The 19,056-nt window shown below is 41.6% G+C and overlaps 1 non-coding gene across 1 annotated transcript; it reads left to right on the forward strand.

Moving 5' to 3' along the window:
- Positions 1–3,934: 3,934 nt before the first annotated feature.
- Positions 3,935–4,041, forward strand: LOC114404181. Its single transcript, XR_003664847.1, has one exon. It is a non-coding gene; the product is annotated as a small nucleolar RNA R71 (small nucleolar RNA).
- The last annotated feature ends 15,015 nt before the right edge of the window (positions 4,042–19,056 follow it).

Genomic DNA, 19,056 nt, shown 5'->3' on the forward strand with positions numbered 1-19,056 from the left:
GGTGGGCCAATAAAAACCACAATCAAGCACTTTGCGAGCTATCCTTTGAACACCCAGATGACCTCCCGGTGCGGAAGAATGACAGAACTGCAGGACTGAGTCAGTCTCATGATCTGGAATGCACCGTCTAATGACCTGATCACTGCACAATTTCCACAAGTAGGGGTCATCCCAAATAAAATGCTTAGCATCACTTTTAATTTTATCTTTTTGAGCCTTAGATGCTAAGGGAGGAAAAATAGAGGCAACTAAATAATTGACAATGTTAGCAAACCAGGGAGTAGAAAGAGAGTCAGAAATACTATACAATATATACAAATGATCATCCGAGAAATCATCCCGAATAGGTGAATCTGCATCAGAGACACGTTCGATCCGACTCAAATGATCAGCAACTAGATTTTGTGCTCCGCTCCTATCACGGATCTCCAAGTCAAACTCTTGGAGCCAGAGCATCCATCGGATCAACCTAGGCTTAGAATCAGCCTTCTTCAACAAGTACTTTAGAGTTGCATGGTCAGTATAAACAATAATGCGAGTACCAAGCAAATAAGATCGAAATTTTTCAAGAGCAAAAACTATGGCTAGAAGCTCTTTCTCAGTAGTAGTATAATTTGCTTGGGCAGCATCTAAAGTCCTAGAAGCATAATATATCACCCTGGGCAATTTATCAATTTTCTGAGCAAGGACAGCCCCCAATGCATAATTTGATGCATCACACATAAGCTCAAAAGGGGCTGTCCAGTCAGGTGCCTGGATGATGGGGGTGGTAGTCAACGCTCTTTTGAGGCAATCAAAAGCCTCTTTGCATCTGTCATTAAAGTCAAACTCCACCTCCTTTTGCAACAAGTTGGACAATGGAAGGGCTACTTTGCTAAAATCCCTTATAAAGCGCCTGTAGAATCCTGCATGACCAAGAAAAGATCGCACCTCTCGCACACAAGAGGGGTAAGGCAATTGTGAAATAACAGAAATTTTTGCAGGATCTACTTCAATACCCTTATTGGAAATAATGTGGCCTAAAACTATACCTTGCTCAACCATAAAATGACATTTTTCAAAATTTAGAACAAGGTTAGTTTCAATGCATCTATTCAAAACTTTTTCCAAACTATTCAAACAACCATCAAAAGAGGATCCATATACAGTGAAATCATCCATGAACACCTCTATGCAATTTTCTAAAAAATCACTGAAAATACTAATCATGCATCGCTGGAAGGTACCAGGGACATTGCACAGGCCGAAAGGCATCCTCCTATAGGCAAAAGTGCCGAAGGGGCAGGTGAATGTGGTCTTTTCCTGATCCTCAGGAGCAATAGTAATTTGCATATAACCAGAAAAACCATCAAGGAAACAGTAGTGGGATTTACCTGCCAGGCGTTCAAGCATCTGGTCAATGAATGGCAGGGGAAAATGGTCCTTTTTGGTAACCTGGTTCAGCCTCCTATAGTCAATGCAGACTCTCCAACTGTTCTGCACCCGAGTAGGAATCAGCTCCTCCTTCTCATTTCTGATCACTGTGAGGCCAGTCTTCTTTGGGACTACCTGGACGGGACTCACCCATTGGCTATCGGAGATAGGATAAATGATTCCAGCTTGCAAAAGCTTGGTTATCTCCTTCTTCACTACATCAAGTATCACCGGGTTGAGTCTTCTCTGTGGTTGTCTTACTGGTTTAGCTCCATCCTCTAAATTTATTCGATGCATACATGTGGATGGGCTAATACCAGGAATGTCTGCCAGGGTCCAGCCTATAGCCTTCTTATGCTTCTTGAGAACTGACAACAACTTCTCCTCTTGCTCATCAGCAAGGGAGGCAGATATAATCACTGGAAAACTCTTGCTATCATCCAAGTAAGCGTATTTTAAATTTGATGGCAGAGGCTTCAATTCTGGTGTGGTCGGCTGGATAGTGGTAGAAGGGGATGGTTTCTCAGCCTTTACCTCATAAAGAAAGTCAGAGGCATGTGTACTTCCTGAAACATGGTTAGTCTTATCTGACTCTATAAAATCAATCTCGAGAGGTAAAACACCACCACCAGACATGCAATCAATATCACTCTCAGATTCACTTTCAGCTTCAAATTCAGACATATGATCAAGTACAATTTCAGACTCAATGCATGAAGAGTGAGAGGCATGCAGATTAGAATAAAGATCAGTCATGTATTCATCAACAACATGGTCAATTATTTCAGCACGAAATACAGAAAGATCTTCAGATGGGTATTTCATAGCATCCAGAATATTAAAATGAACAGTTATGTCACCAAATTCCATAGACAGTGTGCCTGCATAAACATCTATCTTAGTTTTAGCAGTTTTCATAAAGGGTCTGCCTAGAATGATGGGAACTGATCCTTGAGAAAATCCATCTTCCATATTCAAAATATAAAAATCAACAGGGAAAATCAGTTCACCAACTCTAACTAAGACATCTTCTATGAAACCAACAGGGTAGGCAACACTTCTATTAGCTAAATGAATTACCACATCAGTTGACTGCAAGGGGCCTAGAGATAGAGAATTAAAAATAGACAGAGGCATAACACTAACAGAAGCTCCTAAATCTAGCATGGCATTGTCAAACTTACTATTCCCTATGATACAAGGTATGCTGAATGTACCTGGATCTTTGCATTTTTTAGGAATTTGAGGAACAGATTTACCAATCAATGTAGAGACATTTCTGCCCATGCTAATTCGTTCACTTCCTTTAAGCTTCCGCTTATTAGTGCACAGCTCCTTCAAGAATTTGGCATATCTTGGAATTTGCTTTATTGCATCCAACAGAGGTGTGTTTACCTCTACTTTTCTAAACGTTTCCAAGGTCTCTTTCTCTGCCTCTTCCATTTTTTTGTTGGAAACTGCTCTTGGAGGGAATGGAAGAGGGGGAATGTGCTGCTTCTGCAAATCAGACTTACCCGTGGAAGAAGATTCACCTACACAGAAATTGTTAGGTAAATTTTTGTCATCACCTTTTTCTGGAATAGAGTGAAGTTTGGCAGGTTCATTTGGAGATGAGGACGGTGCTACGGGTTGAGGTCCTTGACATTGCTTTCCCGACCTCAATGAAATGGCACTGACATTTTTGGGATTTTGGACAGCTTGAGAAGGCAGCTTGTCAGAATTCTGGGACTGTTGTTGATTCAATTGGGTAGCCAATTGTCCCATCTGATTGGTTAAGCTCTGAATGGAGGCTCTGGTCTCTTGCTGAAACTGCATGTTCTGCAAAGTCATTTGCCTCACAAGTTCTTCGAGGGAAGGTTGTGGAGGGGCCTCAACTGTTGGCTGTTTCTGGGGTTGTTGTTGTTGTTGGATTGGTGGAGGAATGTATGGTCTGCTTGGGCCAGCAGCATTTTGGAAGGAAGGAGCAGGCTGCTGTTGTTGTTGTTGAGGGCTGGACCATCTGAGGTTAGGGTGATTCCTTCATCCAGGGTTATATCTATTGCTGGAGAGGTCATAATTGTTCTGCTGTGGTTGATTTTGCTGCTGAGGTTGAGGAGGTCTATTGTAAATATTTGCAGCATAAGCTTCAGGCTGCTCAATTGCTCCAGGTTGCTGCATGGAAGGGCAAAGGTCTGTATGGTGGTCAGCAGAGGAGCACAAACCACAAACCCTTGCGACAGGTACAGATTTCTGATTCAAGGCCAGCTGGGTTACCAAGTTAACCAATGCATCCAGTTTGCCTTCAAGCTTCTTAGTTTCAGATGATGCAGATGGGTTTGTAGCTACCTCATGCACTCCTCTAATGACTATGGCATCATTTCTGGCGCTAAACTGCTGGGAGTTGGAGGCCATCTTTTCAATTAAATTTCTAGCTTCAACAGGAGTCATGTCTCCAAGGGCTCCACCACTGGCAGCATCTATCATACTTCTCTCCATATTACTGAGTCCTTCATAAAAATATTGGAGAAGAAGCTGTTATGAAATCTGATGGTGGGGGCAACTGGCACATAGTTTCTTAAATCTCTCCCAGTACTCATATAGGCTCTCTCCACTGAGTTGTCTAATACCTGAGATATCCTTCCTGATGGTTGTGGTCCTGGAAGTAGGGAAATTTTTTTCTAAGAATACTCTCTTAAGGTCATCCCAGCTCGTGATGGACCTTGGAGCAAGGTAATACAACCAGTCCTTTGCCACTCCCTCTAATGAATGAGGAAAAGCCTTCAGAAATATGTGATCCTCTTGGACATCTGGGGGTTTCATGGTTGAGCAGAAAATGTGAAATTATTTCAAATGTTTGTGCGGGTCTTCACCTGCAAGGCCATGAAACTTTGGAAGCAAATGAATCAGTCCAGTTTTAAGAACATATGGGACATCCTCATCAGGGTATTGGATGCACAAGCTTTCGTAGGTGAAATCAGGTGCAGCCATTTCCCTTAGAGTCCTCTCACGGGGTGGAGGTTGTGCCATGTTCTCAGAATGTGCAAAATCAGAATGCTCAGAATCAGAATGCTCAAAATTATAATGCTCAAGATCAGGATGTTCAAAGTCACCAATAACAGAATGCACAGATTCACCAGTTATGGAATGCTCAGAATGATCAAAAGGTATAAAATGATGCCTAACTAATCTATGAAATGTCCTATCTATCTCAGGATCAAAGGGTTGTAAGTCAGATGGATTGCCTCTAGTCATACACTACATTCAGCATGCACACAACTAGTTGCCTTGTCATGTAAATAAAGGTGTAGGTTTGAACTACAGCTACCCTCAAATAATATCCAAATGACTTAAAATTTTGTGAGCAACCCTATAAAATGATGAGAAGATAGCACAAAAAATGTCAGACAAAAATTCAAAGTCTAACTATGAAAGCTAAAAATGGTAGGTTAAGAAAAATAAGTGAATAAAACTTGAAAAATAAAAAACTTTTGACAGAATCACTTTTTTTGGACGATGGAGACCTCAGCCGCCATAGGCCAGCTGCCACGGCGTAGGAAATTTTTTTCTACCCCAAATGCATATATAATAATTGCGATTCTGATAACCGGAGCAAAAGTTATGGCCGTTTGAAGTTTTGACAAACACAAAATTTGCTAGTTTTTTGGAACTTTCAAATCTGACCAAACTAAAGGCTCTAGCTATTTTTCCCACAAAATATGGATTAAAAGAAGTTACCACAAAAAAATTCAGCCAAAAATAACAACCCTAGCTACTAAAACAAAAAATCTCAAATAATTCAGCATGGGTGGTCGCTAAAATCCGTCTCTAATTGATTTCTACTACTACTCTGTTTTTGCCGCAAGCACAATCTTCACAGCAAAACACCCAAGACTGAAACAGGGGAAATGCTTAATGGAAAAACTGAAACAAAACACACATTAAACAAAATACCAGGACACTAAACAACACTAACACACATACTAACACAATACTAACAATTTAAACATAAAACACGAAAGGATTAAACACACAACACTAGCTAGCTATTATGAACCTTTGGACACTGCTCCCCGACAACGGCGCCAAATTTGATCGAGGCCGTACCCGAATCAAATAAACATGAAAATGCAGTAACTAGGAAGTGATCCTAGGTCGTTTCCCAACGAGCAGTGACAAACCAAATGTTCATAATATACTTGCAGTAACAATAACGATTGGGGGGGGGGGTTTGGTTGTTTGGTAATTAAAGAGCAGAACAAGTAAACTGGAATACGAAACTACTAATATTAAAAACGGGTTGTTTCCTCTGATTCAGAAGCCATTCTCTTATCCTGGGTTATGGAGAATTCGTCCCTAACAGTCAACCACTTAATCCAACCCTATTTCAATTTACTAAGCGAAAATCAACTTAGGGTTTTCAATACGTGATTAGGCACCACATACACCAGTTAGCCCTTCGTCCATTAAGCATGAACGCAAGTTAGGCTCAGAGGCAATTAATCGAACACGAAGCGTGCACTGATTAATGTTCACGAAATTGGGATAACTGGTGAAGGGAAAACTGCCAGGAAACCACATTACAAGCGAAACCTCAAAGAGAGTTGGGCTTCATCCTCAAAAGGAAACAACACCAGAAAATCTAGCCTTCCATGGATTCAAACAGAAAACGCAAATGAAACATTAAACAGAAACGTAAATGAACAGAAACGTAAATGAAAATAGAAGAAGAAGCAAGAACGAAACTGTAATTAGAAGCAGAAAACGTAAAATTGCATTACGTGAACAGTAGCATCAAGCAGAAAAACGAAAACCCTAAAACAAAAGCTCTGAATAATGAATAGCATAACAGAATGCCTTGCACGAATCCCAAGGATGCTATTTAAAAAAAGAGTCACTCAAAGTCACTGGGCCCTATTACAATACTCTGGCCCAAAACGAAATAAACACTGAACAACATAAAATAAAATTGCGAAATTTCCTAATTAGAAATTAACTAAGGTAAGCTCTGCTTAATTTGCCCTCTTCAAGTCCATAACCAAAATCCGGATTAAGCCCAATGTTTCATTAATTCCTGAAATTAGATTAAAAACGTCAAATTAGCTAAATGAGCCCCAAATAATAAAACTGCCTGATTAATTGACAATTAAGACCAATCAGTAATTAAAATGGTGCAAAAAGGGTTTAGAAAATAGAAGAAAAGGATGGCACATCAATGAGAGTCTTAATGCGGTCTTGGTTGAGTTTAGTCTTACAATAGGAATCTGCGGACGAGGCTTGATCAGGACTAGGCTAGGCTATCATGAGGAATCAGGGTCTAGCAGTCCAGGAGACAACATAGGAACGCATGAACATTGCTAAATAGAGAACATTCTTTTTAGCATCAGGAACCTATGAGGAAGACCAATGCATTCTCTACTTGTTTTTTACACAGTATTTCTCTTGCGTGATTTTCTTTCTTTTTGCCTAGATAGTTTAAATACTTGTTCATAACCACAGTCATATTTTCATACCAGACGCCTATTTATTGAAATAGCTTGCTAGATAACACAAGTTCCCCGAGAGTTTGATACTCGGTTCGACCCATTTTATACTACTTGTGCGATCCGGTACACTTGCCGGTAGCGAACAAGTTTTTGGCGCCGTTGCCGGGGAACTTCTTTTTATTTGGGAAGTTAGCTCGTTTTTAGGTGTCTATTTTGTATTTGTTATTCTTTGATTATTTCTGTGAATATTTGTTCTTTATGTTATATTTACCTTCTCTAATTGAACTGGATAACCACTGCTCTGTTAGTACTGTTTATGCATAGATCTCCTACAGGAACTTTAGTTCCTTTGGACTTAGAAATAGAAGCTACACTAAGAAGGAACAAGGCTGAGAGGAGAAGGAAACGGTTGCAAGACAAAATAGTTGCGTCCATTCTTGAGGAGGAGACTCATTTTTCTGATTCATTATCACCTGATTCACTATCATCAAAGGAATCCGCTAATCAATATTCTGAAGCTGTTAGCATGGCAAATGAGCATGATCAGAGGACTACCCTTGAGGACTATTCAAGTGGCTCTGTACCATAATTTTTCACTAGCATTGCACGTCCTGAAGTGCAAGCGCACAACATCACCTACCCACATTCTTTGATCCATCTGATACAAGGGAATTTATTTCAAGGATTACCCAATGAAGATCCCTATGCACACTTGGCAACATTTATAGAGATTTGCAATACTGTTAAGATTACCGGTGTACCAGATGAAGCTATCAGACTTAGCCTTTTCTCATTTTCACTGGCAGGAGAGGCCAAGAGGTGGCTCCACTCATTCAAAGGCAAAAATCTTAAAACGTGGGAAGAAGTGGTGGAAAAATTCCTAAAGAAGTACTTTCCAGAATCTAAGACTGCTGAAGGGAAGGCAATAATATATTCATTTCATTAGTTCCCTGATGAATCCTTGAGTGAGGCATTGGAGAGATTCAGAGACTTACTGAGAAGAACTCCCACCCATGGATTCTCCGAGCCAATCCAACTGAATATGTTCATTGATGGGATGAGACCACAAACCAAGCAATTACTAGATGCTTCTGCTGGGGGAAAAATAAAGCTGAAAACCCTAGAAGAAGCAACTGAGCTCATAGAGAACATGTCAGCCAGTGATCATGCCATCCTGAGGGACAGAACCCATTAACCCACAAAGAAGAGCCTGTTGGAACTAACATCACACGACGCCTTGTTGGCATAGAACAAGTTGCTATCTAAGCAACTTGAGATCCTAACAGAAACACTTGGTAAGCTGCCAACTAAACTATCGAAGAGCCTGTTGGAACTAACATCACACAACTTCTATTTTGCAGGTCACAGGTTGTACCATTTGTGGTGAAGCTCATGAGACATGCCAATGCATTCCCACTGATGATAACACTTAAGAAATTCATTTCATGGGGAATCAGCAGAGGCAAGGGTACACTCAAGGAGGGTTTTTAGGCTTCCAGCAAGGTCCTTATAATCAGCAATGACAGTGGAGGACACACCCTGGAAACCAGTTCAATAAAGACCAAAGTGGATCCTCAAACAGGCCAATTTAACAAGGGCCTAACATCTTTCAGAGGACAACTTCTATTTTGCAGGTCACAGGTTGTACCATTTGTGGTGAAGCTCATGAGACATGCCAATGCATTCCCACTGATGATAACACTTAAGAAATTCATTTCATGGGGAATCAGCAGAGGCAAGGGTACACTCAAGGAGGGTTTTTAGGCTTCCAACAAGGTCCTTATAATCAGCAATGACAGTGGAGGACACACCCTGGCAACCAGTTCAATAAAGACCAAGGTGGATCCTCAAACAGGCCAATTTAACAAGGGCCTAACATCTTTCAGAGGACAACTAAGTTGGAAGAGACCTTGACTCATTTTATGTAGGTAACGATGTCGAATCATAAAAGTACTGAGTTAGCACTAAAGAACCTTGAAGTACAAATGGGACAACTGACCAACCAGATAGCTGACAAGTCATCAAACAACTTTGGAGCAAATACGGAAAATAATTCTAAGGAGGAATGCAAGGCTGTGATGACCAGGAGTAAAAGGTTTGTGGAAGCTGAGGATGAAGAAAATGTGGTAGACAAGGAACAACTGAGTGAAAAGACAGGTGCCGAGGTTAAGAAAAATGATGTGAAGGGTAAAGAGAATCAGGAAAAAGGGAAGAAAATAATGGTCCAGAATAAAGAGATGGAGGACCAAGAAAGAGAAAAAGAAATAGAAAATGAGAAAAATGAAAATGAAAAAAATAAGGTTGCAGAGAAGAGTAGAAGTGGAAAGGTTGTGGAAGAAAGTGTGGAAGTACCATATCCTGTGGTGCCTTCCAAGAAAGAAAAGGATCGTCATTTGGCAAGGTTTTTGGATATTTTCAGGAAACTGGAAATAACCATGCCCTTTGGCGAAGCTCTGCAGCAGATGCCACTCTACTCTAAATTTTTGAAAGATATGTTGACAAGGAAGCACATGTACATTCATCAGGAAAACATCATAGTGGAGGGAAATTGTAGTGTTGTAATCCAAAAGATCTTTCCACCTAAGCACAAAGATCCTGGGAGTGTAACCATTCCTTGTTCAATAGGAGAACTCAATGTGGGAAAGGATCTGATTAATCTGGGAGCCAACATTAATTTGATGCCACTCTCCATGTGCAGAAGACTGGGAGAGTTGGAGATTATGCCCACTCGAATGACTTTGCAATTAGCTGACTGCTCCATTACCAGGCCCTATGGAGTGATTGAAGACGTGTTGGTCAGGGTAAAGCATTTTATCTTCCCAGCAGACTTTATGGTCATGGATATCTCTGAAGATATTGACATCCTTGTAATCTTGGGAAGGTCGTTCATGTTGACTGCAAGCTGCATAGTTAACATGGGGAAGAGAAAGCTGGAGTTAGGTTTTGAAGACCAGAAAATTGATTTCGACTTGTTTGTGGAAGACAAGCCTGCTCCAAAACACAATGTTTGCTTGCAGGTAATGGGAGAAGGTCAAGAGGTTCTGAAGGTGAGAACCAAAACATGAGATTGCCCAGAGAGGTAAAAGCGTCAAGCCAATGACGTTAAAGAAGCGCTACCTGGGAGGCAACCCAGTTTTAATCTTTGTTGTGTTTGTTTTTACATGCATTTGATCATTAGGAACTTGCTTAATAATCTTTACATGGAGCATATCAACCTCTCTTTGAATATGAAATTAAGGGTTTTAATTTCTTGGGAAAGGACTAAGTTATAACTTAGAAAAAAATCTTTTTGAAAATTAGTCCTTTCTCTAAGCGCCTGCTTCTTGCTAAGCGCATAATCACACATGCACTAAGCCACGAGTTCAAGCGCTTAGCGCACCACCCTGGAACCTAAGGTTGATTATTTCTGCTAAGCTAGCCAAGGTTTGGCTAAGCCAAAATCAATTCGAGTTGAATTCTGCTAAGCGACAGGCTGATCGCTAAGCGATGACTTCAACTTGGCTAAGCGAGACCCAATGTCACCAAGCGCGATTCGTTGCGATCAGAATTGAGGACCATGGGGCTGAGCACGTAATCTGCTGGCTAAGTGGATATTCTTGCGGTTTAAACTAAATTCACTGCATCTTAGCACCACTCATTGGCGCTGAGCTCAATCGCTTGCGGCAGTATATGCGCTAAGCGATGCTATTGACCGCTCAGTGCCAACTTCTCTGTACCAAAATTGTATAATTTTAGCTAAGCGGACTAAAGCCTGGCTTAGTGGGAATTGTAGGTTTTCTAATCTGCATATCTAGCTAAGCGACAACATTCTCACGCTAAGCCAAATTCTGTGCAAAAAAAATAAAAAAATCTGAATTTTGAATTTGGCTAAGCGTGGGTGTCGCAACGTGCCCTTTTGCGGGCGAGCGAAGGCAAGGCTCACGTGGCGAGCTTTCCAAAGGAGGAAAGATGCGCGGAGTCGCTACCAACGTTTATTTGTGGAAAACGTCGGAAAAATCGAAGGAAACCGGTCAAAATGAAAATTCTAAGTTCGGGAGTTGTATTTACGCTTGAGGAAGGTATTAGCACCTCTCACGTTTTTCTCAAAGGACAACAACCTATTTTTAGATTTGTGGAAATTGTATTACCTTAACTTTTATTTCTTTTTTTTTTGAGGTCGACAAAAGCGGGGTTTTGGCTCCTACGTACCCTCCATCGAAGAGGAAATCAAACCTACGTAGTTCTTTCTTAAGCGTGAATCAAGCGATTCTTTTTACTTGAAAGGTGATCATTTTAAGGCGTTGGACCTTAAAAATGATCCTTTTTACTTGGTAAGAAAACTGAAATGATAAACTTTCAAAACCCTATTTTTTGTGGACGAGCTTGACTAGGCGAGTTAATTTTAGCCTTAGTTTCACTTTAGTTATTAGCCAATTCAATTAAGAATGAGAAATCCCAAAGAGAAAACGTCCGATTGATTTTTCGCTTTATTTTACTAAAAGGGTATTTTTTTATTATTATATTATTATTTTACCTCTTTTTTTATTTCCAACGTGGTTACGGCATGCCGAACGGTCGAAATTCATTTTAACCGAAATTAACGGATGATACAATTCAAATGATCGGTGGAAATTTATTTTATTTCTAGATTAGGCAAGAAACGACTTAAATAAATGACTGAAGCACGTCAAAAGGGGGTACGGAAAGTAAATGAAAACGGGAATAAAATTACATGAAACAAAATGTGGACCACCACGGGTACATAGAATGAATTGAAAAGCTTGGTTTGAGGTACTTACCCGTTGAAGACTGAAGAAAACGAAGAACGGACGATGAATGTTGAAGAACGGTCGAGAATCTTCGCCTAATTACTCACGGAAACGTTACGGAAGCGCCTCGGCTTGGATTTTCTTCACGGAAACAATTTTCCTCAGCAATTTCGAGAGAATAAGAAGTGCCAAGAAGGCTGAACCTCTTCTCCCTTCACTCCTCCCCCTATTTATAGCAAAATAGGGGAGGAGCTTGCCACCCAGCTCGCCCAGGCGAGCAAGGTTGCTTCCTCCAGAAGCAACAACCTTCTGGAGGAAGAATCTGGAAGGCCCAAGTGGGCCTGATTGCTATTTATACCCCTCTTTTTACTAAATGCACCCCCCTTCACCTTTTTTGGTAATTCTTTTTCCGTAACGTTACAAAACTTTACGTATTTTGTAACGATACTTATTTTCCTTCCGCAAGGTTACGAATCCTTACGGATTATGTATTTACTCTTTTTCAGCTCTTGAAGAAGTTACGAAAACTCACGGATTGCGAAAAACACCTCCTTTCGATTTCCGTCACATTACGGAATTTTCACGGATCGTGTAAGCCTGCTTCCTTTTGATTTTTGGCACGTCTCGGGACTTCACATATTGTACAACAAAGGGTGCTAAGTATCTCGAAGCGGCCAATCAAAGGTTGTATATCATCAAATAATAATTCCCAGACGAAATTAGGGTATGACAGTTGCCCCTCTTTACTTACCTCTCATCGGAGATAAGAGGAAAGCAAAGATAAGACATTGATTTCGTTCGTCCTGCCCTTTCCGTGATGATGACTCTCGTCTCTACTCCTTCTTTTTTCTTCTGCACAAAACAAAATGCACACAACAACAAGAACAACGAATATAATATACATATACACATATACACATATTTGGCGAAGGAACCGATCCGGAAAATAATAGAAAAACATATTTCCCAGTCACCAGAGGCTTTGCACTTGATAATGGAGGACACATGAACAGCGCTAGGAAATGACATTCATGGGTCTCCGAATAAAAGGTGGAGAATGGAGAATTGGCGAACAGCGCTAGGCAATGACATTCGCGGGGCTCCAGACTCGTTGGTGGAGGATGCATGAACAGCGCTAGGCAATGACATTCATGGGTCTCCAAATAAAAGAGAAATGGCGAACAACGCTAGCCAATGACACTCGCGGGGCTCCAGACTCGAAGGTGGAGGACACATGAATAGCGCTAGGCAATGACATTCATGGGGCTCCGAAAAAAGTGGAGAATGGAGGATTGCACTAGAGGGTCCACACTTAGGCAATCATGAAGCATAGCTCCAAACTCGAAGGTGGAGGACACATGAATAGCGCTAGGCAATGACATTCATGGGGCTCCGAAAAAAGTGGAATGGAGGATTGCACTAGAGGGTCCACACTTAGGCAATCATGAAGCATAGCTCCAAACTTGAAGGTGGAGGACACATGAACAGCGCTAGGCAATGACATTCATGGGGCTCCGAAAAAAGTGGAGAATGGAGGATTGCACTAGAGGGTCCACACTTAGGCAATCATGAAGCATAGCTCCAAACTCGAAGGTGGAGGACACATGAACAGCGCTAGGCAACGACATTCATGGGGCTCCGAAAAAAGTGGAGAATGGAGGATTGCACTAGAGGGTCCACACTTAGGCAATCATGAAGCATAGCTCCAAACTCGAAGGTGGAGGACACATGAACAACGCTAGGCAATGACATTCATGGGGCTCCGAAAAAAAGTGGAGAATGGAGGATTGCACTAGAGGGTCCACACTTAGGCAATCATGAAGCATAGCTCCAAACTCGAAGGTGGAGGACACAAGAACAGCGCTAGGCAATGACATTCATGGGGCTCCGAAAAAAAGTGGAGAATGGAGGATTGCACTAGAGGGTCCACACTTAGGCAATCATGAAGCATAGCTCCAAACTCGAAGGTGGAGGACACATGAAGAGCGCTAGGCAATGACATTCATGGGGCTCCGAAAAAAATGGAGAATGGAGGATTGCACTAGAGGGTCCACACTTAGGCAATCATGAAGCATAGCTCCAAACTCGAAGGTGGAGGACACATGAACAGCGCTAGGCAACGACATTCATGGGGCTCCGAAAAAAGTGGAGAATGGAGGATTGCACTAGAGGGTCCACACTTAGGCAATCATGAAGCATAGCTCCAAACTCGAAGGTGGAGGACACATGAACAACGCTAGGCAATGACATTCATGGGGCTCCGAAAAAAAGTGGAGAATGGAGGATTGCACTAGAGGGTCCACACTTAGGCAATCATGAAGCATAGCTCCAAACTCGAAGGTGGAGGACACAAGAACAGCGCTAGGCAATGACATTCATGGGGCTCCGAAAAAAATGGAGAATGGAGGATTGCACTAGAGGGTCCACACTTAGGCAATCATGAAGCATAGCTCCAAACTCGAAGGTGGAGGACACATGAACAGCGCTAGGCAATGACATTCATGGGGCTCCGAAAAAAATGGAGAATGGAGGATTGCACTAGAGGGTCCAGTCTTAGGCAATCATGAAGCATAGCTCCAAACTCGAAGGTGGAGGACACATGAACAGCGCTAGGCAATGACATTCATGGGGCTTCGAATAAAAGTGGAGAATGGAGGATTGCACTAGAGGGTCCACACTTAGGCAATCATGAAGCATAGCTCCAAACTTGAAGGTGGAGGACACATGAACAGCGCTAGGCAATGACATTCATGGGGCTCATAAAAAAGTGGAGAATGGAGGATTGCACTAGAGGGTCCACACTTAGGCAATCATGAAGCATAGCTCCAAACTCGAAGGTGGAAGACACATGAACAACGCTAGGCAATGACATTCATGGGGCTCCGAAAAAAAGTGGAGAATGGAGGATTGCACTAGAGGGTCCACACTTAGGCAATCATGAAGCATAGCTCCAAACTCGAAGGTGGAGGACACATGAACAACGCTAGGCAATGACATTCATGGGGCTCCGAAAAAAGTGGAGAATGGAGGATTGCACTAAAGGGTCCACACTTAGGCAATCATGAAGCATAGCTCCAAACTCGAAGGTGGAGGACACATGAACAGCGCTAGGCAATGACATTCATGGGGCTCCGAAAAAAAGTGGAGAATGGAGGATTGCACTAGAGGGTCCACACTTTGGCAATCATGAAGCATAGCTCTAAACTCAAAGGTGGAGGACACATGAACAACGCTAGGCAATGACATTCATGGGGCTCCGAAAAAAGTGGAGAATGGAGGATTGCACTAGAGGGTCCACACTTAGGCAATCATGAAGCATAGCTCCAAACGCAAAGGTGGAGGAGACATGAACAGCGCTAGGAAATGACATTCATGGGGCTCCGAAAAAAGTGGTTGGCAGGACCGAACGGTGCACCGGGTTTTTCCACCTAAAAGGCAAACATGTTTTTTGCAAAGAAAAATAAAGCACTCGCGAGAGCACCACATCTTAGAGAAACAATATACTTATGCCAAGGGTAATCTTCGTTGTAACCGAGAATGAAGGGCAGGATGTCAAATTTTAGCTTTTAAATGAACATGCCGGGGAAACATCGGGCTAAGCTGAAAAACAAATCACTCATAGTGTATAAAACTCACACAGGCAAGTGTTTTATCCTATTCCCAAACCATAACTGCACCTTGACTCTATTTTGCACACGACTTCCTATCGAATCAAAGATCAAACGTACGATCACGGACCAATAGGATTTTCTTGAGGGTAGTGTTTTTGGAGAGGAAGCTGGGTGTTTCGGTCTTTTCCTCTTTGTTCATGTGGGGTGGGATATTGCCAGTCGAGAATGACTTTGAATGGCAATTGGAAAGGAAGAGACACCAAAAATGGGTTTTCCTTTGCCGGCAGTCACTTACCTTGCCGAAGATTTATCTAGTTTGAAGATCTTCCGTTCTCTTTCTTTCATTGATCGAGAATTGCTTCTTTTCCCTTCTTACTTCTTTTCGACCTTTGACCGGGAATCCTTCCTTTTCTTTCTTTTTATTGTTCTTTTCTTTATTTTCATCTTTTTTCTTTTTCTTTTTCTTTCTTTCCATTTATTCCTCTTCTTTCTTTTCACTTCTCCTTCCCCATCCCTTTCTTTGGGAAATCGGGTTTTAGCATTCTATTCGCTCTCCCTTGAGGAGATTCCGCTGTCCTTTGCTTCGGGGGAAAGAATGAGGATTCTTCTGATAGGCAAAGGTTAAAAAAGTCTAAGGTTGTGTTTCAATGGGGTCTTTTATCGTGGGAACCCAATCTTGATATCTAGGGCAAAACAAATTTGGGTGTCAAGGTGTCGGTCTCGGGCCGAACTTCCATATTATTCCACAAGGCACGCGTGACAATGATAATTTGAAAGCAACGTGCAAAATTAGTCATGGCTACAGCCAGGTGGGCACTCAAGCATCCCGTTTATGGCATTGTGATACTACGGTTGGGAATTTACACAAACAGACCCAACATTTCCCAATTATGTTCTTTCATCAGTTCAACGAATTCATCCATTCTTATCTCGGTTTATTCCGGAAAATAAACTCTTAGCATCAGTTCCTTGTTTCCAGAAGATACGTTTGCTCTTTACGAATGATTTATACTTCTTAACTATAACATGTCGACCTTCGCGGTCTTTCTTTCTTTTTCCTTTTTGTTTCATTTTTATATATTCACAAAATTATACACCTATGGTCCTCTATGAGGCAATTTTTCTTTGTATATCTACATTCTTATACATGACAAACTTTTTCTGTACACGCATTGGAACTCTTTCTCTTTATGTCACACGGTTTATATGCAAACCCTATTTACGTTCAAAGATTTTTTCATTTTTCCCAACACACACTTATGGTTCATACAAAAATTTCCTTATATACACTTGTTGATCACACACACAAGAATTCCTTTACACGTATTTTTTATAAAAAAACCCTTCTATGCACATTTTCCTTTTTCTTTATATACGCAGACATTTTATTCACAATACTTCTTTCCTTTTTATCATGATTTTGGTTCATGCTATTTTTAGGACGACGTTCCTAAAAATGAAAAAAATTCTACACGATTCCGGAATTTCTACAAACACTATTGACAACAACGAAACAAGTACTAACGTAATGACTCAAACGATATGTATGCACAAAACAAAAGTCAATCAACATGAAACAAACGTTAGCCCCTTAGTCAAACAAAAATAAGATGATATGTAACAGGAAAAAATGGAAACAAAAAGAAATACGGATCAAGGGATCTCCCAATCATGTGGCTCCGCTCCCTCCTAAGAAATCAAGTAAATCGGTCATCTCCTCATCCTCGCGGGCCTCATCTGCCTCGTCAGGAGCCTCTGCTGGTGCCTCTCCTGCCCGGGCCTCAGGCCAATCTCCGGGCCACGCGACCTCTGCCCTGAACTGATCCGGAGTAGGGCACGGAAAAGAAGTAAAACCCTGGTGTCGCAACCTACCCTTCGGCGGGAGGGCGACGCGTGACTCGCGGGATGCGTGTTCCACGAAAGGAATACGGGCAGAGTCGCCACCAACGTTTATTTGAGGAAAACGTCGGAAAAACCGGAAAAGACGCGATCTATGAACTTTTAAGTGAAAGGCTCGGGAGTTGTATTTACGCACGGGGAAGGTATTAGCACCCCACACGTCCGTCACAAGGGACGACAGCCTTTAATCGAATGTGCAAACATGACTTTGATTTTTACGTTCCCTTTTATGTCCTTATATCCTTTATACCCTTTTTATATTTTTTCTATTTTTGTGGTCGACAAGGGTGTTTCCCTTTGCTCCTACGTATTCCTCAATTGTGATGAGGAAATCAGACCTACGTAGTTCTTTCTTATCAAGTGATTCTTTTTTTACTTAAAAGGTGATCATTTTAAGGCGTTGGACCTTGAAAATGATCCATTTTACTTAGTAAGAAATTGAAATGACAAACTTCAAAAACCTATTTTTATGGACGAGCTTGACTAGGCGAGTTGATTTTAGCCTTAGTTTCACTTTAGTTATTAGTCAATTCAATTAAGAATGAGAAATCCCAAAGAGAAAACGTCCGATTGATTTTCCGCTTTATTTTACTAAAAGACGTTTTTTTGATTATTATATTATTATTTTACCTCTTTTTTGATTTCCAACGTGGTTACGGCACGACCGAACGGTCGGAATTCATTTTAACCGAAGTTAACGGATAATACAATTCAAACGATCGGTGGAAATTTATTTTATTTTTAGGTTAAGCGAGAAATGACTTAAGCACGTCAAAAGGGGGTATAAAGAGTAACTGAAACGAGAATAAAAATACACGAAACACAATGTGGACCACCAAAGGTACATAGAATGAATCGAAAAGCTTGGTTCGAGGTACTTACCCGTTGAAGATCGAAGAACGATGAAGAACGAATGAAGAACGTCGAAGAACGGTCGAAACCTTCGCGAAATTCCTCACGGAAACGTTACGAAAAAGTTTTGGAAGCGCCTCGGCTTGGATTTTCTTCACGGAAACAATTTTTCTAAGCAAATTCGAAAGAGAGAGAAGTGCCTAAGGGACTGAACCCTTTTTCACTTCACTTCTCCCCCTATTTATAGAAAATTGGGGGAGAAGCTTGCCACCCAGCTCGCCCAGGCGAGCAGGGTTGCTTCCTCCAGAAGCAACAGCCTTCTGGAGGAATCTTCTAGAGGGCCCAAGTGGGCCTGGTTGCTATTTGCACCCACATTTTTACTAAGTACACCCCTGCCTTTTTTTGGTGATTCTTTTTTCGTAAAGTTACGGAAACTTACGAATTTCGTAACGATACTTGTTTTCTTTCCGTAATGTTACAGAACCTTGCGAATTACATAACCATCCCCTTTTTGACTTACGGAATGTTACAGAACCTCACTAATTGTGCAACGATGCTTCCATTTGATTTCCGGTGTGTCACGGAACCTTATGGATTGTGCATCAATATTTTCTTTTGTTTTCCAGCATGTCCCGGAATTTCACAAATTGCCTAATGATGGGTGCCAAGCACCTCACAAGGACCAAACAAAAGTCGCATGTCATCAAGCAAAGGTCCCCGGACGAAATTAGGGTATGACAGTTGCCCCTCTTTACTTGTCTTTTATTGGAGATAAAAGGAAAGTAAAGATAAGACACTAATTTCGTTCCTCTCGGTTGACGAGAGTCGCGGGTGACCATAAAATTTCCGCATGCAAATGACTTGTCGTTCCCGAGGGAACCAAAGGTGCAGAAGACGATGTCAGTCTCTGCATGCTATCAAGCGTTCTGTCTTACAGATAGCAAAAGAATGTTTATACAGATAACCACTCGGGTATTTCCGCCCGTTAGCGTGACTCAAAAGTCAGTATGACAGATCTTGTAAGTGCGGAAGATGATGTAAATCTCCGCGTGTCAACGGGCTTGCCGGCCG

This window comes from Glycine soja, unplaced genomic scaffold (assembly GCF_004193775.1).
Source record: "Glycine soja cultivar W05 unplaced genomic scaffold, ASM419377v2 tig00005439_1_pilon_451196_845285, whole genome shotgun sequence".
NCBI lineage: Eukaryota > Viridiplantae > Streptophyta > Magnoliopsida > Fabales > Fabaceae > Glycine > Glycine soja.